The sequence below is a fragment of the Schistocerca gregaria genome, unplaced genomic scaffold, assembly GCF_023897955.1.
Source record: "Schistocerca gregaria isolate iqSchGreg1 unplaced genomic scaffold, iqSchGreg1.2 ptg000077l, whole genome shotgun sequence".
Lineage (NCBI taxonomy): Eukaryota > Metazoa > Arthropoda > Insecta > Orthoptera > Acrididae > Schistocerca > Schistocerca gregaria.
Genome location: NW_026061710.1, coordinates 9,287,726 through 9,311,234, shown reverse-complemented (window position 1 = coordinate 9,311,234; position 23,509 = coordinate 9,287,726). Strand labels below are relative to the sequence as shown.

Below are 23,509 nucleotides of genomic sequence, written 5' to 3'. Positions count from 1 at the left end.
TCGCGAGAGGCTCTGAGATATGTGAGAAATACATCTATAAAATGTAATTCACACTGCCTCGTCCCACCTTATGCTGTACCGCTTTGGCAAATGCTTTATCTGCGCCATTCGCCTTAATCACATCTGGGAGTAGTTCTTAAAAAAACGCCTGTCGCTAATTGTTCGTCATCACAGGTACTGTTTGCTATACGGCCACGACGCGCAACTGATTTCCAAAATTCATCTTTCTCCTGTGAGGATGGAACTTACGACCCCTGGTTTATTAGACCACTGCTCTACCACGGAGCTAAAGAGGCGCGGCCTAGCGGTACTCTTGGGTACTTCGTCCTTACGGTCGTCTGCATCATCAGACTTTAGCTGACAACACTTCATATTACCGGCTTATATTTGCAGCTATGGCGACAAATTACTGCTTGGCTACACATCTGACACGTAACCGATGTGCTCTCCAAACAACAACACTTGCATTTCAGAACATGTCTTTCACACATGTCTACAAAATCACCTTCACCTTCAAATACAGTTTCCTTGCGACTGACAGAGACGTAGGCAAAGTTTAAAGTTGCTATTTCCATTAAATCTCGTTAATCAGAAAAACGGTAATTTACACCTGCAGCGGAACAAAATCCCGTTCCGCCCAGCGTCTGGCTCGAACCCACGACCCTGGGATTAAGAGTCTGACGCTCTACCGACTGAGCTAGCCGGCTACCTCGGTGAATACCTGCCGGGTAGCACGTCACACAGTACTCGTTTGGGTTGGGTGGTCCCATACAGAATCTCTCCATGATGCCTAATGTTTTCCTAAAGTCACACTCGTCACGTACTTCACTTTTATGTCATAATCATTTCTGAGAGGTAAAGAAATTGCATGACAACATGCAGAGCTAGTGGCGTCAAAATTAACACACATACTTTATGTGACTCAAAAGCCGAACGAGTTACTTTCCGACGTTGTTTTAGATGTGCAAGTGATAGTCAAAACTCGCTGTGTCGGCACTCTGCCGACCATTTCGCTAGTTAACACCGGTCTTGTTGTGTGTGTTTCAAGCTCAAGAGCATCTCCAAGCAAAAAATGGTCAACAGCAACATTCAGACGGTTTCGTACTGCTCAATTGCTACATTAAAACGTTATGTTTCTTTTTCAGAACTGGAAAAACATAAGCGTGAAAGCATTCGAACCTGTAATCTTCACATCCGAAGTCCGACGCCTTATCCATTAGGCCACACGGTCACTGACGACCAACATTTACATGTATACGACTCATCTCGAAACGCTCACACCCCTGAGGATTTGTGTTTTCGTTCTACACAGCCGCTGCCCCTTGCTCTTTCCCACCCATTCGTTACATTCTACCTCTGACGTGACCGACCAAATATAGACTGAGAAACAAGGCCACACACTTTGTGCATTCGGAATCGAAGGCAGGGCGCCCCTCGCCGCATTTGCTACGATTACCATTTGCTACTTCTGCAGAAGCGGCGGCGGCGACGACGACGACGACGACAACGACGAATATCGCGAGAGGCTCTGAGATATGTGAGAAATACATCTATAAAATGTAATTCACACTGCCTCGTCCCACCTTATGCTGTACCGCTTTGGCAAATGCTTTATCTGCGCCATTCGCCTTAATCACATCTGGGAGTAGTTCTTAAAAAAACGCCTGTCGCTAATTGTTCGTCATCACAGGTACTGTTTGCTATACGGCCACGACGCGCAACTGATTTCCAAAATTCATCTTTTTCCTGTGAGGATGGAACTTACGACCCATGGTTTATTAGACCAGTGCTCTACCACTGAGCTAAAGAGGCGCGGCCTAGCGGTACTCTTGGGTACTTCGTCCTTACGGTAGTCTGCATCATCAGACTTTAGCTGACAACACTTCATATTACCGGCTAATATTTGCAGCTATGGCGACAAATTACTGCTTGGCTACACATCTGACACGTAACCGATGTGCTCTCCAAACAACAACACTTGCATTTCAGAACATGTCTTTCACACATGTCTACAAAATCACCTTCACCTTCAAATACAGTTTCCTTGCGACTGACAGAGACGTAGGCAAAGTTTAAAGTTGCTATTTCCATTAAATCTCGTTAATCAGAAAAACGATAATTTACACCTGCAGTGGAACAAAATTCCGTTCCGCCCAGCGTCTGGCTCGAACCCACGACCCTGGGATTAAGAGTCTGACGCTCTACCGACTGAGCTAGCCGGCTACCTCGGTGGATACCTGCCGGGTAGCACGTCACACAGTACTCGTTTGGGTTGGGTGGTCCCATACAGAATCTCTCCATGATGCCTAATGTTTTCCTAAAGTCACACTCGTCACGTACTTCACTTTTATGTCATAATCATTTCTGAGAGGCAAAGAAATTGCATGACAACAAGCAGAGCTAGTGGCGTCAAAATTAACACACATACTTTATGTGACTCAAAAGCCGAACGAGTTACTTTCCGACGTTGTTTTAGATGTGCAAGTGATAGTCAAAACTCGCTGTGTCGGCACTCTGCCGACCATTTCGCTAGTTAACACCGGTCTTGTTGTGTGTGTTTCAAGCTCAAGAGCATCTCCAAGCAAAAAATGGTCAACAGCAACATTCAGACGGTTTCGTACTGCTCAATTGCTACATTAAAACGTTATGTTTCTTTTTCAGAACTGGAAAAACATAAGCGTGACAGCATTCGAACCTGTAATCTTCAGATCCGAAGTCCGACGCCTTATCCATTAGGCCACACGGTCACTGACGACCAACATTTACATGTATACAACTCATCCCGAAACGCTCACACCCCTGAGGATTTGTGTTTTCGTTCTACACAGCCGCTGCCCCTTGCTCTTTCCCACCCATTCGTTACATTCAACCTCTGACGTGACCGACCAAATATAGACTGAGAAACAAGACCACACACTTTGTGCATTCGGAATCGAAGGCAGGGCGCCCCTCGCCGCATTTGCTACGATGGCCATTTGCTACTTCTGCAGAAGCGGCGGCGGCGACGACGACGACGACGACAACGACGAATATCGCGAGAGGCTCTGAGATATGTGAGAAATACATCTATAACATGTAATTCAGACTGCCTCGTCCCACCTTATGCTGTACCGCTTTGGCAAATGCTTTATCTGCGCCATTCGCCTTAATCACATCTGAGAGTAAATCTTAAAAAAACGCCTGTCGCTAATTGTTCGTCATCACAGGTACTGTTTGCTATACGGCCACGACGCGCAACTGATTTCCAAAATTCATCTTTCTCCTGTGAGGATGGAACTTACGACCCCTGGTTTATTAGATCAGTACTCTACCACTGAGCTAAAGAATCGCGGGCTAGCGCTAGTCTTGGGTACTTCGTCCTTACGGTCGTCTGCATCATCAGACTTTAGCTGACAACACTTCATATTACCGGCTTATATTTGCAGCTATGGCGACAAATTACTGCTTGGCTACACATCTGACACGTAACCGATGTGCTCTCCAAACAACAACACTTGCATTTCAGAACATGTCTTTCACACATGTCTACAAAATCACCTTCACCTTCAAATACAGTTTCCTTGCGACTGACAGAGACGTAGGCAAAGTTTAAAGTTGCTATTTCCATTAAATCTCGTTAATCAGAAAAACGGTAATTTACACCTGCAGCGGAACAAAATCCCGTTCCGCCCAGCGTCTGGCTCGAACCCACGACCCTGGGATTAAGAGTCTGACGCTCTACCGACTGAGCTAGCCGGCTACCTCGGTGGATACCTGCCGGGTAGCACGTCACACAGTACTCGTTTGGGTTGGGTGGTCCCATACAGAATCTCTCCATGATGCCTAATGTTTTCCTAAAGTCACACTCGTCACGTACTTCACTTTTATGTCATAATCATTTCTGAGAGGTAAAGAAATTGCATGACAACATGCAGAGCTAGTGGCGTCAAAATTAACACACATACTTTATGTGACTCAAAAGCCGAACGAGTTACTTTCCGACGTTGTTTTAGATGTGCAAGTGATAGTCAAAACTCGCTGTGTCGGCACTCTGCCGACCATTTCGCTAGTTAACACCGGTCTTGTTGTGTGTGTTTCAAGCTCAAGAGCATCTCCAAGCAAAAAATGGTCAACAGCAACATTCAGACGGTTTCGTACTGCTCAATTGCTACATTAAAACGTTATGTTTCTTTTTCAGAACTGGAAAAACATAAGCGTGAAAGCATTCGAACCTGTAATCTTGACATCCGAAGTCCGACGCCTTATCCATTAGGCCACACGGTCACTGACGACCAACATTTACATGTATACGACTCATCTCGAAACGCTCACACCCCTGAGGATTTGTGTTTTCGTTCTACACAGCCGCTGCCCCTTGCTCTTTCCCACCCATTCGTTACATTCAACCTCTGACGTGACCGACCAAATATAGACTGAGAAACAAGGCCACACACTTTGTGCATTCGGAATCGAAGGCAGGGCGCCCCTCGCCGCATTTGCTACGATTGCCATTTGCTACTTCTGCAGAAGCGGCGGCGGCGACGACGACGACGACGACAACGACAACGACGAATATCGCGAGAGGCTCTGAGATATGTGAGAAATACATCTATAAAATGTAATTCAGACTGCCTCGTCCCACCTTATGCTGTACCGCTTTGGCAAATGCTTTATCTGCGCCATTCGCCTTAATCACATCTGGGAGTAGTTCTTAAAAAAACGCCTGTCGCTAATTGTTCGTCATCACAGGTACTGTTTGCTATACGGCCACGACGCGCAACTGATTTCCAAAATTCATCTTTCTCCTGTGAGGATGGAACTTACGACCCCTGGTTTATTAGACCACTGCTCTACCACTGAGCTAAAGAGGCGCGGCCTAGCGGTACTCTTGGGTACTTCGTCCTTACGGTCGTCTGCATCATCAGACTTTAGCTGACAACACTTCATATTACCGGCTTATATTTGCAGCTATGGCGACAAATTACTGCTTGGCTACACATCTGACACGTAACCGATGTGCTCTCCAAACAACAACACTTGCATTTCAGAACATGTCTTTCACACATGTCTACAAAATCACCTTCACCTTCAAATACAGTTTCCTTGCGACTGACAGAGACGTAGGCAAAGTTTAAAGTTGCTATTTCCATTAAATCTCGTTAATCAGAAAAACGGTAATTTACACCTGCAGCGGAACAAAATCCCGTTCCGCCCAGCGTCTGGCTCGAACCCACGACCCTGGGATTAAGAGTCTGACGCTCTACTGACTGAGCTAGCCGGCTACCTCGGTGAATACCTGCCGGGTAGCACGTCACACAGTACTCGTTTGGGTTGGGTGGTCCCATACAGAATCTCTCCATGATGCCTAATGTTTTCCTAAAGTCACACTCGTCACGTACTTCACTTTTATGTCATAATCATTTCTGAGAGGTAAAGAAATTGCATGACAACATGCAGAGCTAGTGGCGTCAAAATTAACACACATACTTTATGTGACTCAAAAGCCGAACGAGTTACTTTCCGACGTTGTTTTAGATGTGCAAGTGATAGTCAAAACTCGCTGTGTCGGCACTCTGCCGACCATTTCGCTAGTTAACACCGGTCTTGTTGTGTGTGTTTCAAGCTCAAGAGCATCTCCAAGCAAAAAATGGTCAACAGCAACATTCAGACGGTTTCGTACTGCTCAATTGCTACATTAAAACGTTATGTTTCTTTTTCAGAACTGGAAAAACATAAGCGTGAAAGCATTCGAACCTGTAATCTTCACATCCGAAGTCCGACGCCTTATCCATTAGGCCACACGGTCACTGACGACCAACATTTACATGTATACGACTCATCTCGAAACGCTCACACCCCTGAGGATTTGTGTTTTCGTTCTACACAGCCGCTGCCCCTTGCTCTTTCCCACCCATTCGTTACATTCTACCTCTGACGTGACCGACCAAATATAGACTGAGAAACAAGGCCACACACTTTGTGCATTCGGAATCGAAGGCAGGGCGCCCCTCGCCGCATTTGCTACGATTGCCATTTGCTACTTCTGCAGAAGCGGCGGCGGCGACGACGACGACGACGACAACGACGAATATCGCGAGAGGCTCTGAGATATGTGAGAAATACATCTATAAAATGTAATTCACACTGCCTCGTCCCACCTTATGCTGTACCGCTTTGGCAAATGCTTTATCTGCGCCATTCGCCTTAATCACATCTGGGAGTAGTTCTTAAAAAAACGCCTGTCGCTAATTGTTCGTCATCACAGGTACTGTTTGCTATACGGCCACGACGCGCAACTGATTTCCAAAATTCATCTTTTTCCTGTGAGGATGGAACTTACGACCCTTGGTTTATTAGACCAGTGCTCTACCACTGAGCTAAAGAGGCGCGGCCTAGCGGTACTCTTGGGTACTTCGTCCTTACGGTAGTCTGCATCATCAGACTTTAGCTGACAACACTTCATATTACCGGCTAATATTTGCAGCTATGGCGACAAATTACTGCTTGGCTACACATCTGACACGTAACCGATGTGCTCTCCAAACAACAACACTTGCATTTCAGAACATGTCTTTCACACATGTCTACAAAATCACCTTCACCTTCAAATACAGTTTCCTTGCGACTGACAGAGACGTAGGCAAAGTTTAAAGTTGCTATTTCCATTAAATCTCGTTAATCAGAAAAACGGTAATTTACACCTGCAGCGGAACAAAATCCCGTTCCGCCCAGCGTCTGGCTCGAACCCACGACCCTGGGATTAAGAGTCTGACGCTCTACCGACTGAGCTAGCCGGCTACCTCGGTGGATACCTGCCGGGTAGCACGTCACACAGTACTCGTTTGGGTTGGGTGGTCCCATACAGAATCTCTCCATGATGCCTAATGTCTTCCTAAAGTCTAACTCGTCACGTACTTCACTTTTATGTCATAATCATTTCTGAGAGGTAAAGAAATTGCATGACAACATGCAGAGCTAGTGGCGTCAAAATTAACACACATACTTTATGTGACTCAAAAGCCGAACGAGTTACTTTCCGACGTTGTTTTAGATGTGCAAGTGATAGTCAAAACTCGCTGTGTCGGCACTCTGCCGACCATTTCGCTAGTTAACACCGGTCTTGTTGTGTGTGTTTCAAGCTCAAGAGCATCTCCAAGCAAAAAATGGTCAACAGCAACATTCAGACGGTTTCGTACTGCTCAATTGCTACATTAAAACGTTATGTTTCTTTTTCAGAACTGGAAAAACATAAGCGTGAAAGCATTCGAACCTGTAATCTTCACATCCGAAGTCCGACGCCTTATCCATTAGGCCACACGGTCACTGACGACCAACATTTACATGTATACGACTCATCTCGAAACGCTCACACCCCTGAGGATTTGTGTTTTCGTTCTACACAGCCGCTGCCCCTTGCTCTTTCCCACCCATTCGTTACATTCAACCTCTGACGTGACCGACCAAATATAGACTGAGAAACAAGGCCACACACTTTGTGCATTCGGAATCGAAGGCAGGGCGCCCCTCGCCGCATTTGCTACGATTGCCATTTGCTACTTCTGCAGAAGCGGCGGCGGCGACGACGACGACGACGACAACGACAACGACGAATATCGCGAGAGGCTCTGAGATATGTGAGAAATACATCTATAAAATGTAATTCAGACTGCCTCGTCCCACCTTATGCTGTACCGCTTTGGCAAATGCTTTATCTGCGCCATTCGCCTTAATCACATCTGGGAGTAGTTCTTAAAAAAACGCCTGTCGCTAATTGTTCGTCATCACAGGTACTGTTTGCTATACGGCCACGACGCGCAACTGATTTCCAAAATTCATCTTTCTCCTGTGAGGATGGAACTTACGACCCCTGGTTTATTAGACCACTGCTCTACCACTGAGCTAAAGAGGCGCGGCCTAGCGGTACTCTTGGGTACTTCGTCCTTACGGTCGTCTGCATCATCAGACTTTAGCTGACAACACTTCATATTACCGGCTTATATTTGCAGCTATGGCGACAAATTACTGCTTGGCTACACATCTGACACGTAACCGATGTGCTCTCCAAACAACAACACTTGCATTTCAGAACATGTCTTTCACACATGTCTACAAAATCACCTTCACCTTCAAATACAGTTTCCTTGCGACTGACAGAGACGTAGGCAAAGTTTAAAGTTGCTATTTCCATTAAATCTCGTTAATCAGAAAAACGGTAATTTACACCTGCAGCGGAACAAAATCCCGTTCCGCCCAGCGTCTGGCTCGAACCCACGACCCTGGGATTAAGAGTCTGACGCTCTACCGACTGAGCTAGCCGGCTACCTCGGTGAATACCTGCCGGGTAGCACGTCACACAGTACTCGTTTGGGTTGGGTGGTCCCATACAGAATCTCTCCATGATGCCTAATGTTTTCCTAAAGTCACACTCGTCACGTACTTCACTTTTATGTCATAATCATTTCTGAGAGGTAAAGAAATTGCATGACAACATGCAGAGCTAGTGGCGTCAAAATTAACACACTTACTTTATGTGACTCAAAAGCCGAACGAGTTACTTTCCGACGTTGTTTTAGATGTGCAAGTGATAGTCAAAACTCGCTGTGTCGGCACTCTGCCGACCATTTCGCTAGTTAACACCGGTCTTGTTGTGTGTGTTTCAAGCTCAAGAGCATCTCCAAGCAAAAAATGGTCAACAGCAACATTCAGACGGTTTCGTACTGCTCAATTGCTACATTAAAACGTTATGTTTCTTTTTCAGAACTGGAAAAACATAAGCGTGAAAGCATTCGAACCTGTAATCTTCACATCCGAAGTCCGACGCCTTATCCATTAGGCCACACGGTCACTGACGACCAACATTTACATGTATACGACTCATCTCGAAACGCTCACACCCCTGAGGATTTGTGTTTTCGTTCTACACAGCCGCTGCCCCTTGCTCTTTCCCACCCATTCGTTACATTCTACCTCTGACGTGACCGACCAAATATAGACTGAGAAACAAGGCCACACACTTTGTGCATTCGGAATCGAAGGCAGGGCGCCCCTCGCCGCATTTGCTACGATTACCATTTGCTACCTCTGCAGAAGCGGCGGCGGCGACGACGACGACGACGACAACGACGAATATCGCGAGAGGCTCTGAGATATGTGAGAAATACATCTATAAAATGTAATTCACACTGCCTCGTCCCACCTTATGCTGTACCGCTTTGGCAAATGCTTTATCTGCGCCATTCGCCTTAATCACATCTGGGAGTAGTTCTTAAAAAAACGCCTGTCGCTAATTGTTCGTCATCACAGGTACTGTTTGCTATACGGCCACGACGCGCAACTGATTTCCAAAATTCATCTTTTTCCTGTGAGGATGGAACTTACGACCCATGGTTTATTAGACCAGTGCTCTACCACTGAGCTAAAGAGGCGCGGCCTAGCGGTACTCTTGGGTACTTCGTCCTTACGGTAGTCTGCATCATCAGACTTTAGCTGACAACACTTCATATTACCGGCTAATATTTGCAGCTATGGCGACAAATTACTGCTTGGCTACACATCTGACACGTAACCGATGTGCTCTCCAAACAACAACACTTGCATTTCAGAACATGTCTTTCACACATGTCTACAAAATCACCTTCACCTTCAAATACAGTTTCCTTGCGACTGACAGAGACGTAGGCAAAGTTTAAAGTTGCTATTTCCATTAAATCTCGTTAATCAGAAAAACGATAATTTACACCTGCAGTGGAACAAAATTCCGTTCCGCCCAGCGTCTGGCTCGAACCCACGACCCTGGGATTAAGAGTCTGACGCTCTACCGACTGAGCTAGCCGGCTACCTCGGTGGATACCTGCCGGGTAGCACGTCACACAGTACTCGTTTGGGTTGGGTGGTCCCATACAGAATCTCTCCATGATGCCTAATGTTTTCCTAAAGTCACACTCGTCACGTACTTCACTTTTATGTCATAATCATTTCTGAGAGGCAAAGAAATTGCATGACAACAAGCAGAGCTAGTGGCGTCAAAATTAACACACATACTTTATGTGACTCAAAAGCCGAACGAGTTACTTTCCGACGTTGTTTTAGATGTGCAAGTGATAGTCAAAACTCGCTGTGTCGGCACTCTGCCGACCATTTCGCTAGTTAACACCGGTCTTGTTGTGTGTGTTTCAAGCTCAAGAGCATCTCCAAGCAAAAAATGGTCAACAGCAACATTCAGACGGTTTCGTACTGCTCAATTGCTACATTAAAACGTTATGTTTCTTTTTCAGAACTGGAGAAACACAAGCGTGACAGCATTCGAACCTGTAATCTTCAGATCCGAAGTCCGACGCCTTATCCATTAGGCCACACGGTCACTGACGACCAACATTTACATGTATACGACTCATCTCGAAACGCTCACACCCCTGAGGATTTGTGTTTTCGTTCTACACAGCCGCTGCCCCTTGCTCTTTCCCACCCATTCGTTACATTCAACCTCTGACGTGACCGACCAAATATAGACTGAGAAACAAGACCACACACTTTGTGCATTCGGAATCGAAGGCAGGGCGTAACTCGCCGCATTTGCTACGATGTCCATTTGGTACTTCTGCAGAAGCGGCGGCGGCGACGACGACGACGACGACGACGACGACGAAGATCGCGAGAGGCTCTGAGATATGTGAGAAATACATCTATAACATGTAATTCAGACTGCCTCGTCCCACCTTATGCTGTACCGCTTTGGCAAATGCTTTATCTGCGCCATTCGCCTTAATCACATCTGAGAGTAAATCTTAAAAAAACGCCTGTCGCTAATTGTTCGTCATCACAGGTACTGTTTGCTATACGGCCACGACGCGCAACTGATTTCCAAAATTCATCTTTCTCCTGTGAGGATGGAACTTACGACCCCTGGTTTATTAGATCAGTACTCTACCACTGAGCTAAAGAATCGCGGGCTAGCGCTAGTCTTGGGTACTTCGTCCTTACGGTCGTCTGCATCATCAGACTTTAGCTGACAACACTTCATATTACCGGCTAATATTTGCAGCTATGGCGACAAATTACTGCTTGGCTACACATCTGACACGTAACCGATGTGCTCTCCAAACAACAACACTTGCATTTCAGAACATGTCTTTCACACATGTCTACAAAATCACCTTCACCTTCAAATACAGTTTCCTTGCGACTGACAGAGACGTAGGCAAAGTTTAAAGTTGCTATTTCCATTAAATCTCGTTAATCAGAAAAACGATAATTTACACCTGCAGTGGAACAAAATTCCGTTCCGCCCAGCGTCTGGCTCGAACCCACGACCCTGGAATTAAGAGTCTGACGCTCTACCGACTGAGCTAGCCGGCTACCTCGGTGCATACCTGCCGGGTAGCACGTCACACAGTACTCGTTTGGGTTGGGTGGTCCCATACAGAATCTCTCCATGATGCCTAATGTTTTCCTAAAGTCACACTCGTCACGTACTTCACTTTTATGTCATAATCATTTCTGAGAGGCAAAGAAATTGCATGACAACAAGCAGAGCTAGTGGCGTCAAAATTAACACACATACTTTATGTGACTCAAAAGCCGAACGAGTTACTTTCCGACGTTCTTTTAGATGTGCAAGTGATAGTCAAAACTCGCTGTGTCGGCACTCTGCCGACCATTTCGCTAGTTAACACCGGTCTTGTTGTGTGTGTTTCAAGCTCAAGAGCATCTCCAAGCAAAAAATGGTCAACAGCAACATTCAGACGGTTCCGTACTGCTCAATTGCTACATTAAAACGTTATGTTTCTTTTTCAGAACTGGAGAAACACAAGCGTGACAGCATTCGAACCTGTAATCTTCAGATCCGAAGTCCGACGCCTTATCCATTAGGCCACACGGTCACTGACGACCAACATTTACATGTATACGACTCATCTCGAAACGCTCACACCCCTGAGGATTTGTGTTTTCGTTCTACACAGCCGCTGCCCCTTGCTCTTTCCCACCCATTCGTTACATTCAACCTCTGACGTGACCGACCAAATATAGACTGAGAAACAAGACCACACACTTTGTGCATTCGGAATCGAAGGCAGGGCGTAACTCGCCGCATTTGCTACGATGTCCATTTGGTACTTCTGCAGAAGCGGCGGCGGCGACGACGACGACGACGACGACGACGACGAATATCGCGAGAGGCTCTGAGATATGTGAGAAATACATCTATAAAATGTAATTCAGACTGCCTCGTCCCACCTGATGCTGTACCGCTTTGGCAAATGCTTTATCTGCGCCAGTCGCCTTAATCACATCAGAGAATAATTCTTAAAAAGACGCCTGTCGCTAATTGTTCGTCATCACAGGAACTGTTTGCTATACGGCCACGACGCGCAACTGATTTCCAAAATTCATCTTTCTCCTGTGAGGATGGAACTTACGACCCCTGGTTTATTATACCAGTACTCTACCACTGAGCTAAAGAGGCGCGGCCTAGCGGTACGCTTGGGTACTTCGTCCTTACGGTCGTCTGCATCATCAGACTTTAGCTGACAACACTTCATATTACCGGCTAATATTTGCAGCTATGGCGACAAATTACTGCTTGGCTACACATCTGACACGTAACCGATGTGCTCTCCAAACAACAACACTTGCATTTCAGAACATGTCTTTCACACATGTCTACAAAATCACCTTCACCTTCAAATACAGTTTCCTTGCGACTGACAGAGACGTAGGCAAAGTTTAAAGTTGCTATTTCCATTAAATCTCGTAAATCAGAAAAACGGTAATTTACACCTGCAGCGGAACAAAATCCCGTTCCGCCCAGCGTCTGGCTCGAACCCACGACCCTGGGATTAAGAGTCTGACGCTCTACCGACTGAGCTAGCCGGCTACCTCGGTGGATACCTGCCGGGTAGCACGTCACACAGTACTCGTTTGGGTTGGGTGGTCCGATACAGAATCTCTCCATGATGCCTAATGTTTTCCTAAAGTCACACTCGTCACGTACTTCACTTTTATGTCATAATCATTTCTGAGAGGTAAAGAAATTGCATGACAACATGCAGAGCTAGTGGCGTCAAAATTAACACACATACTTTATGTGACTCAAAAGCCGAACGAGTTACTTTCCGACGTTGTTTTAGATGTGCAAGTGATAGTCAAAACTCGCTGTGTCGGCACTCTGCCGACCATTTCGCTAGTTAACACCGGTCTTGTTGTGTGTGTTTCAAGCTCAAGAGCATCTCCAAGCAAAAAATGGTCAACAGCAACATTCAGACGGTTTCGTACTGCTCAATTGCTACATTAAAACGTTATGTTTCTTTTTCAGAACTGGAAAAACATAAGCGTGAAAGCATTCGAACCTGTAATCTTCACATCCGAAGTCCGACGCCTTATCCATTAGGCCACACGGTCACTGACGACCAACATTTACATGTATACGACTCATCTCGAAACGCTCACACCCCTGAGGATTTGTGTTTTCGTTCTACACAGCCGCTGCCCCTTGCTCTTTCCCACCCATTCGTTACATTCAACCTCTGACGTGACCGACCAAATATAGACCGAGAAACAAGGCCACACACTTTGTGCATTCGGAATCGAAGGCAGGGCGCCCCTCGCCGCATTTGCTACGATTGCCATTTGCTACTTCTGCAGAAGCGGCGGCGGCGACGACGACGACGACGACAACGACGAATATCGCGAGAGGCTCTGAGATATGTGAGAAATACATCTATAAAATGTAATTCAGACTGCCTCGTCCCACCTGATGCTGTACCGCTTTGGCAAATGCTTTATCTGCGCCAGTCGCCTTAATCACATCTGAGAATAATTCTTCAAAACACGCCTGTCGCTAATTGTTCGTCATCACAGGTGACTGTTTGCTATACGGCCACGACGCGCAACTGATTTCCAAAATTCATCTTTCTCCTGTGAGGATGGAACTTACGACCCCTGGTTTATTAGACCAGTACTGTACCACTGAGCTAAAGAGGCGCGGCCTAGCGGTACGCTTGGGTACTTCGTCCTTACGGTCGTCTGCATCATCAGACTTTAGCTGACAACACTTCATATTACCGGCTAATATTTGCAGCTATAGCGACAAATTACTGCTTGGCTACACATCTGACACGTAACCGATGTGCTCTCCAAACAACAACACTTGCATTTCAGAACATGTCTTTCACACATGTCTACAAAATCACCTTCACCTTCAAATACAGTTTCCTTGCGACTGACAGAGACGTAGGCAAAGTTTAAAGTTGCTATTTCCATTAAATCTCGTTAATCAGAAAAACGGTAATTTACACCTGCAGCTGATCAAAATTCCCTTCCGCCCAGCGTCTGGCTCGAACCCACGACCCTGGGATTAAGAGTCTGACGCTCTACCGACTGAGCTAGCCGGCTACCTCGGTGGATACCTGCCTGGTAGCACGTCACACAGTACTCGTTTGGGTTGGGTGGTCCCATACAGAATCTCTCCATGATGCCTAATGTTTTCCTAACGTCACACTCGTCACGTACTTCACTTTTATGTCATAATCATTTCTGAGAGGTAAAGAAATTGCATGACAACATGCAGAGCTAGTTGCGTCAAAATTAACACACATACTTTATGTGACTCAAAAGCCGAACGAGTTACTTTCCGACGTTCTTTTAGATGTGCAAGTGATAGTCAAAACTCGCTGTGTCGGCACTCTTCCGACCATTTCGCTAGTTAACACCGGTCTTGTTGTGTGTGTTTCAAGCTGAAGAGCATCTCCAAGCAAAAAATGGTCAACAGCAACATTCAGACGGTTTCGTACTGCTCAATTGCTACATTAAAACGGTATGTTTCTTTTTCAGAACTGGAAAAACACAAGCGTGACAGCATTCGAACCTGTAATCTTCAGATCCGAAGTCCGACGCCTTATCCATTAGGCCACACGGTCACTGACGACCAACATTTACATGTATACGACTCATCTCGAAACGCTCACACCCCTGAGGATTTGTGTTTTCGTTCTACACAGCCGCTGCCCCTTGCTCTTTCCCACCCATTCGTTACATTCAACCTCTGACGTGACCGACCAAATATAGACTGAGAAACAAGACCACACACTTTGTGCATTCGGAATCGAAGGCAGGGCGTCCCTCGCCGCATTTGCTACGATGGCCATTTGCTACTTCTGCAGAAGCGGCGGCGGCGGCGGCGACGACGACGACGACGACGACGACGAATATCGCGAGAGGCTCTGAGATATGTGAGAAATACATCTATAAAATGTAATTCAGACTGCCTCGTCCCACCTTATGCTGTACCGCTTTTGCAAATGCTTTATCTGCGCCATTCGCCTTAATCGCATCTGAGAGTAATTCTTAAAAGAACGCCTGTCGCTAATTGTTCGTCATCACAGGTACTGTTTGCTATACGGCCACGACGCGCAACTGATTTCCAAAATTAATCTTTCTCCTGTGAGAATGGAACTTACGACCCCTGGTTTATTAGACCAGTGCTCTACCACTGAGCTAAAGAGACGCGGCGTAGCGGTACTCTTGGGTACTTCGTCCTTACGGTCGTCTGCATCATCAGACTTTAGCTGACAACACTTCATATTACCGGCTAATATTTGCAGCTATGGCGACAAATTACTGCTTGGCTAACCATCTGACACGTAACCGATGTGCTCTCCAAACAACAACACTTGGCTTTCAGAACATGTCTTTCACACATGTCTACAAAATCACCTTCACCTTCAAATACAGTTTCCTTGCGACTGACAGAGACGTAGGCAAAGTTTAAAGTTGCTATTTCCATTAAATCTCGTTAATCAGTAAAACGATAATTTACACCTGCAGTGGAACAAAATTCCGTTCCGCCCAGCGTCTGGCTCGAACCCACGACCCTGGGATTAAGAGTCTGACGCTCTACCGACTGAGCTAGCCGGCTACCTCGGTGGATACCTGCCGGGTAGCACGTCACACAGTACTCGTTTGGGTTGGGTGGTCCCATACAGAATCTCTCCATGATGCCTAATGTTTTCCTAAAGTCACACTCGTCACGTACTTCACTTTTATGTCATAATCATTTCTGAGAGGTAAAGAAATTGCATGACAACATGCAGAGCTAGTGGCGTCAAAATTAACACACATACTTTATGTGACTCAAAAGCCGAACGAGTTACTTTCCGACGTTGTTTTAGATGTGCAAGTGATAGTCAAAACTCGCTGTGTCGGCACTCTGCCGACCATTTCGCTAGTTAACACCGGTCTTGTTGTGTGTGTTTCAAGCTCAAGAGCATCTCCAAGCAAAAAATGGTCAACAGCAACATTCAGACGGTTTCGTACTGCTCAATTGCTACATTAAAACGTTATGTTTCTTTTTCAGAACTGGAAAAACATAAGCGTGACAGCATTCGAACCTGTAATCTTCAGATCCGAAGTCCGACGCCTTATCCATTAGGCCACACGGTCACTGACGACCAACATTTACATGTATACGACTCATCTCGAAACGCTCACACCCCTGAGGATTTGTGTTTTCGTTCTACACAGCCGCTGCCCCTTGCTCTTTCCCACCCATTCGTTACATTCAACCTCTGACGTGACCGACCAAATATAGACTGAGAAACAAGACCACACACTTTGTGCATTCGGAATCGAAGGCAGGGCGCCCCTCGCCGCATTTGCTACGATGGCCATTTGCTACTTCTGCAGAAGCGGCGGCGGCGACGACGACGACGACGACAACGACGAATATCGCGAGAGGCTCTGAGATATGTGAGAAATACATCTATAAAATGTAATTCAGACTGCCTCGTCCCACCTTATGCTGTACCGCTTTGGCAAATGCTTTATCTGCGCCATTCGCCTTAATCACATCTGAGAGTAAATCTTAAAAAAACGCCTGTCGCTAATTGTTCGTCATCACAGGTACTGTTTGCTATACGGCCACGACGCGCAACTGATTTCCAAAATTCATCTTTCTCCTGTGAGGATGGAACTTACGACCCCTGGTTTATTAGATCAGTACTCTACCACTGAGCTAAAGAATCGCGGGCTAGCGCTACTCTTGGGTACTTCGTCCTTACGGTCGTCTGCATCATCAGACTTTAGCTGACAACACTTCATATTACCGGCTAATATTTGCAGCTATGGCGACAAATTACTGCTTGGCTACACATCTGACACGTAACCGATGTGCTCTCCAAACAACAACACTTGCATTTCAGAACATGTCTTTCACACATGTCTACAAAATCACCTTCACCTTCAAATACAGTTTCCTTGCGACTGACAGAGACGTAGGCAAAGTTTAAAGTTGCTATTTCCATTAAATCTCGTTAATCAGAAAAACGATAATTTACACCTGCAGTGGAACAAAATTCCGTTCGGCCCAGCGTCTGGCTCGAACCCACGACCCTGGGATTAAGAGTATGACGCTCTACCGACTGAGCTAGCCGGCTACCTCGGTGCATACCTGCCGGGTAGCACGTCACACAGTACTCGTTTGGGTTGGGTGGTCCCATACAGAATCTCTCCATGATGCCTAATGTTTTCCTAAAGTCACACTCGTCACGTACTTCACTTTTATGTCATAATCATTTCTGAGAGGCAAAGAAATTGCATGACAACAAGCAGAGCTAGTGGCGTCAAAATTAACACACATACTTTATGTGACTCAAAAGCCGAACGAGTTACTTTCCGACGTTCTTTTAGATGTGCAAGTGATAGTCAAAACTCGCTGTGTCGGCACTCTGCCGACCATTTCGCTAGTTAACACCGGTCTTGTTGTGTGTGTTTCAAGCTCAAGAGCATCTCCAAGCAAAAAATGGTCAACAGCAACATTCAGACGGTTTCGTACTGCTCAATTGCTACATTAAAACGTTATGTTTCTTTTTCAGAACTGGAGAAACACAAGCGTGACAGCATTCGAACCTGTAATCTTCACAACCGAAGTCCGACGCCTTATCCATTAGGCCACACGGTCACTGACGACCAACATTTACATGTATACGACTCATCTCGAAACTCTCACACCCCTGAGGATTTGTGTTTTCGTTCTACACAGCCGCTGCCCCTTGCTCTTTCCCACCCATTCGTTACATTCAACCTCTGACGTGACCGACCAAATATAGACTGAGAAACAAGACCACACACTTTGTGCATTCGGAATCGAAGGCAGGGCGTCCCTCGCCGCATTTGCTACGATGGCCATTTGCTACTTCTGCAGAAGCGGCGGCGACGTCGACGACGACGACGACGACGACGACGAATATCGCGAGAGGCTCTGAGATATGTGAGAAATACATCTATAAAATGTAATTCAGACTGCCTCGTCCCACCTTATGCTGTACCGCTTTGGCAAATGCTTTATCTGCGCCATTCGCCTTAATCGCATCTGAGAGTAATTCTTAAAAAAACGCCTGTCGCTAATTGTTCGTCATCACAGGTACTGTTTGCTATACGGCCACGACGCGCAACTGATTTCCAAAATTAATCTTTCTCCTGTGAGAATGGAACTTACGACCACTGGTTTATTAGACCAGTGCTCTACCACTGAGCTAAAGAGGCGCGGCGTAGCGGTACTCTTGGGTACTTCGTCCTTACGGTCGTCTGCATCATCAGACTTTAGCTGACAACACTTCATATTACCGGCTAATATTTGCAGCTATGGCGACAAATTACTGCTTGGCTACACATCTGACACGTAACCGATGTGCTCTCCAAACAACAACACTTGCATTTCAGAACATGTCTTTCACACATGTCTACAAAATCACCTTCACCTTCAAATACAGTTTCCTTGCGACTGACAGAGACGTAGGCAAAGTTTAAACTTGCTATTTCCATTAAATCTCGTTATTCAGAAAAACGATAATTTACACCTGCAGTGGAACAAAATTCCGTTCCGCCCAGCGTCTGGCTAGAACCCACGACCCTGGGATTAAGAGTCTGACGCTCTACCGACTGAGCTAGCCGGCTACCTCGGTGGATACCTGCCGGGTAGCACGTCACACAGTACTCGTTTGGGTTGGGTGGTCCCATACAGAATCTCTCCATGATGCCTAATGTTTTCCTAAAGTCACACTCGTCACGTACTTCACTTTTATGTCATAATCATTTCTGAGAGGTAAAGAAATTGCATGACAACATGCAGAGCTAGTGGCGTCAAAATTAACACACATACTTTATGTGACTCAAAAGCCGAACGAGTTACTTTCCGACGTTGTTTTAGATGTGCAAGTGATAGTCAAAACTCGCTGTGTCGGCACTCTGCCGACCATTTCGCTAGTTAACACCGGTCTTGTTGTGTGTGTTTCAAGCTCAAGAGCATCTCCAAGCAAAAAATGGTCAACAGCAACATTCAGACGGTTTCGTACTGCTCAATTGCTACATTAAAACGTTATGTTTCTTTTTCAGAACTGGAAAAACATAAGCGTGACAGCATTCGAACCTGTAATCTTCAGATCCGAAGTCCGACGCCTTATCCATTAGGCCACACGTTCACTGACGACCAACATTTACATGTATACAACTCATCTCGAAACGCTCACACCCCTGAGGATTTGTGTTTTCGTTCTACACAGCCGCTGCCCCTTGCTCTTTCCCACCCATTCGTTACATTCAACCTCTGACGTGACCGACCAAATATAGACTGAGAAACAAGACCACACACTTTGTGCATTCGGAATCGAAGGCAGGGCGCCCCTCGCCGCATTTGCTACGATGGCCATTTGCTACTTCTGCAGAAGCGGCGGCGGCGACGACGACGACGACGACAACGACGAATATCGCGAGAGGCTCTGAGATATGTGAGAAATACATCTATAAAATGTAATTCAGACTGCCTCGTCCCACCTTATGCTGTACCGCTTTGGCAAATGCTTTATCTGCGCCATTCGCCTTAATCACATCTGAGAGTAAATCTTAAAAAAACGCCTGTCGCTAATTGTTCGTCATCACAGGTACTGTTTGCTATACGGCCACGACGCGCAACTGATTTCCAAAATTCATCTTTCTCCTGTGAGGATGGAACTTACGACCCCTGGTTTATTAGATCAGTACTCTACCACTGAGCTAAAGAATCGCGGGCTAGCGCTACTCTTGGGTACTTCGTCCTTACGGTCGTCTGCATCATCAGACTTTAGCTGACAACACTTCATATTACCGGCTAATATTTGCAGCTATGGCGACAAATTACTGCTTGGCTACACATCTGACACGTAACCGATGTGCTCTCCAAACAACAACACTTGCATTTCAGAACATGTCTTTCACACATGTCTACAAAATCACCTTCACCTTCAAATACAGTTTCCTTGCGACTGACAGAGACGTAGGCAAAGTTTAAAGTTGCTATTTCCATTAAATCTCGTTAATCAGAAAAACGATAATTTACACCTGCAGTGGAACAAAATTCCGTTCCGCCCAGCGTCTGGCTCGAACCCACGACCCTGGGATTAAGAGTATGACGCTCTACCGACTGAGCTAGCCGGCTACCTCGGTGCATACCTGCCGGGTAGCACGTCACACAGTACTCGTTTGGGTTGGGTGGTCCCATACAGAATCTCTCCATGATGCCTAATGTTTTCCTAAAGTCACACTCGTCACGTACTTCACTTTTATGTCATAATCATTTCTGAGAGGCAAAGAAATTGCATGACAACAAGCAGAGCTAGTGGCGTCAAAATTAACACACATACTTTATGTGACTCAAAAGCCGAACGAGTTACTTTCCGACGTTCTTTTAGATGTGCAAGTGATAGTCAAAACTCGCTGTGTCGGCACTCTGCCGACCATTTCGCTAGTTAACACCGGTCTTGTTGTGTGTGTTTCAAGCTCAAGAGCATCTCCAAGCAAAAAATGGTCAACAGCAACATTCAGACGGTTTCGTACTGCTCAATTGCTACATTAAAACGTTATGTTTCTTTTTCAGAACTGGAGAAACACAAGCGTGACAGCATTCGAACCTGTAATCTTCACAACCGAAGTCCGACGCCTTATCCATTAGGCCACACGGTCACTGACGACCAACATTTACATGTATACGACTCATCTCGAAACTCTCACACCCCTGAGGATTTGTGTTTTCGTTCTACACAGCCGCTGCCCCTTGCTCTTTCCCACCCATTCGTTACATTCAACCTCTGACGTGACCGACCAAATATAGACTGAGAAACAAGACCACACACTTTGTGCATTCGGAATCGAAGGCAGGGCGTCCCTCGCCGCATTTGCTACGATGGCCATTTGCTACTTCTGCAGAAGCGGCGGCGGCGACGACGACGACGACGACGACGACGAATATCGCGAGAGGCTCTGAGATATGTGAGAAATACATCTATAAAATGTAATTCAGACTGCCTCGTCCCACCTGATGCTGTACCGCTTTGGCAAATGCTTTATCTGCGCCAGTCGCCTTAATCACATCTGAGAATAATTCTTAAAAAGACGCCTGTCGCTAATTGTTCGTCATCACAGGTGACTGTTTGCTATACGGCCACGACGCGCAACTGATTTCCAAAATTCATCTTTCTCCTGTGAGGATGGAACTTACGACCCCTGGTTTATTATACCAGTACTCTACCACTGAGCTAAAGAGGCGCGGCCTAGCGGTACGCTTGGGTACTTCGTCCTTACGGTCGTCTGCATCATCAGACTTTAGCTGACAACACTTCATATTACCGGCTAATATTTGCAGCTATGGCGACAAATTACTGCTTGGCTACACATCTGACACGTAACCGATGTGCTCTCCAAACAACAACACTTGCATTTCAGAACATGTCTTTCACACATGTCTACAAAATCACCTTCACCTTCAAATACAGTTTCCTTGCGACTGACAGAGACGTAGGCAAAGTTTAAAGTTGCTATTTCCATTAAATCTCGTTAATCAGAAAAACGGTAATTTACACCTGCAGCTGATCAAAATTCCGTTCCGCCCAGCGTCTGGCTCGAACCCACGACCCTGGGATTACGAGTCTGACACTCTACCGACTGAGCTAGCCGGCTACCTCGGTGGATACCTGCCTGGTAGCACGTCACACAGTACTCGTTTGGGTTGGGTGGTCCCATACAGAATCTCTCCATGATGCCTAATGTTTTCCTAAAGTCACACTCGTCACGTACTTCACTTTTATGTCATAATCATTTCTGAGAGGTAAAGAAATTGCATGACAACATGCAGAGCTAGTTGCGTCAAAATTAACACACATACTTTATGTGACTCAAAAGCCGAACGAGTTACTTTCCGACGTTCTTTTAGATGTGCAAGTGATAGTCAAAACTCGCTGTGTCGGCACTCTTCCGACCATTTCGCTAGTTAACACCGGTCTTGTTGTGTGTGTTTCAAGCTCAAGAGCATCTCCAAGCAAAAAATGGTCAACAGCAACATTCAGACGGTTTCGTACTGCTCAATTGCTACATTAAAACGGTATGTTTCTTTTTCAGAACTGGAAAAACACAAGCGTGACAGCATTCGAACCTGTAATCTTCAGATCCGAAGTCCGACGCCTTATCCATTAGGCCACACGGTCACTGACGACCAACGTTTACATGTATACGACTCATCTCGAAACGCTCACACCCCTGAGGATTTGTGTTTTCGTTCTACACAGCCGCTGCCCCTTGCTCTTTCCCACCCATTCGTTACATTCAACCTCTGACGTGACCGACCAAATATAGACTGAGAAACAAGACCACACACTTTGTGCATTCGGAATCGAAGGCAGGGCGTCCCTCGCCGCATTTGCTACGATGGCCATTTGCTACTTCTGCAGAAGCGGCGGCGGCGGCGGCGGCGACGACGACGACGACGACGACGACGAATATCGCGAGAGGCTCTGAGATATGTGAGAAATACATCTATAAAATGTAATTCAGACTGCCTCGTCCCACCTTATGCTGTACCGCTTTTGCAAATGCTTTATCTGCGCCATTCGCCTTAATCGCATCTGAGAGTAATTCTTAAAAGAACGCCTGTCGCTAATTGTTCGTCATCACAGGTACTGTTTGCTATACGGCCACGACGCGCAACTGATTTCCAAAATTAATCTTTCTCCTGTGAGAATGGAACTTACGACCCCTGGTTTATTAGACCAGTGCTCTACCACTGAGCTAAAGAGACGCGGCGTAGCGGTACTCTTGGGTACTTCGTCCTTACGGTCGTCTGCATCATCAGACTTTAGCTGACAACACTTCATATTACCGGCTAATATTTGCAGCTATGGCGACAAATTACTGCTTGGCTAACCATCTGACACGTAACCGATGTGCTCTCCAAACAACAACACTTGGCTTTCAGAACATGTCTTTCACACATGTCTACAAAATCACCTTCACCTTCAAATACAGTTTCCTTGCGACTGACAGAGACGTAGGCAAAGTTTAAAGTTGCTATTTCCATTAAATCTCGTTAATCAGTAAAACGATAATTTACACCTGCAGTGGAACAAAATTCCGTTCCGCCCAGCGTCTGGCTCGAACCCACGACCCTGGGATTAAGAGTCTGATGCTCTACCGACTGAGCTAGCCGGCTACCTCGGTAGATACCTGCCGGGTA

At 46.1% G+C, this 23,509-nt stretch overlaps 3 non-coding genes across 3 annotated transcripts; all 3 read right to left on the bottom strand.

The window, feature by feature from the left end:
• Positions 1-15,409: 15,409 nt before the first annotated feature.
• On the bottom strand, positions 15,410-15,481 carry Trnai-aau (transfer RNA isoleucine (anticodon AAU)). Its single transcript has one exon. It is a non-coding gene; the product is annotated as a tRNA-Ile (tRNA).
• Positions 15,482-18,444: 2,963 nt separating this feature from the next.
• Positions 18,445-18,516, bottom strand: Trnai-aau (transfer RNA isoleucine (anticodon AAU)). The gene has a single exon. It is a non-coding gene; the product is annotated as a tRNA-Ile (tRNA).
• A 4,486-nt stretch (positions 18,517-23,002) lies between these two features.
• Trnai-aau (transfer RNA isoleucine (anticodon AAU)) lies at positions 23,003-23,074 on the bottom strand. The gene has a single exon. It is a non-coding gene; the product is annotated as a tRNA-Ile (tRNA).
• Between the last annotated feature and the right edge of the window lie 435 nt (positions 23,075-23,509).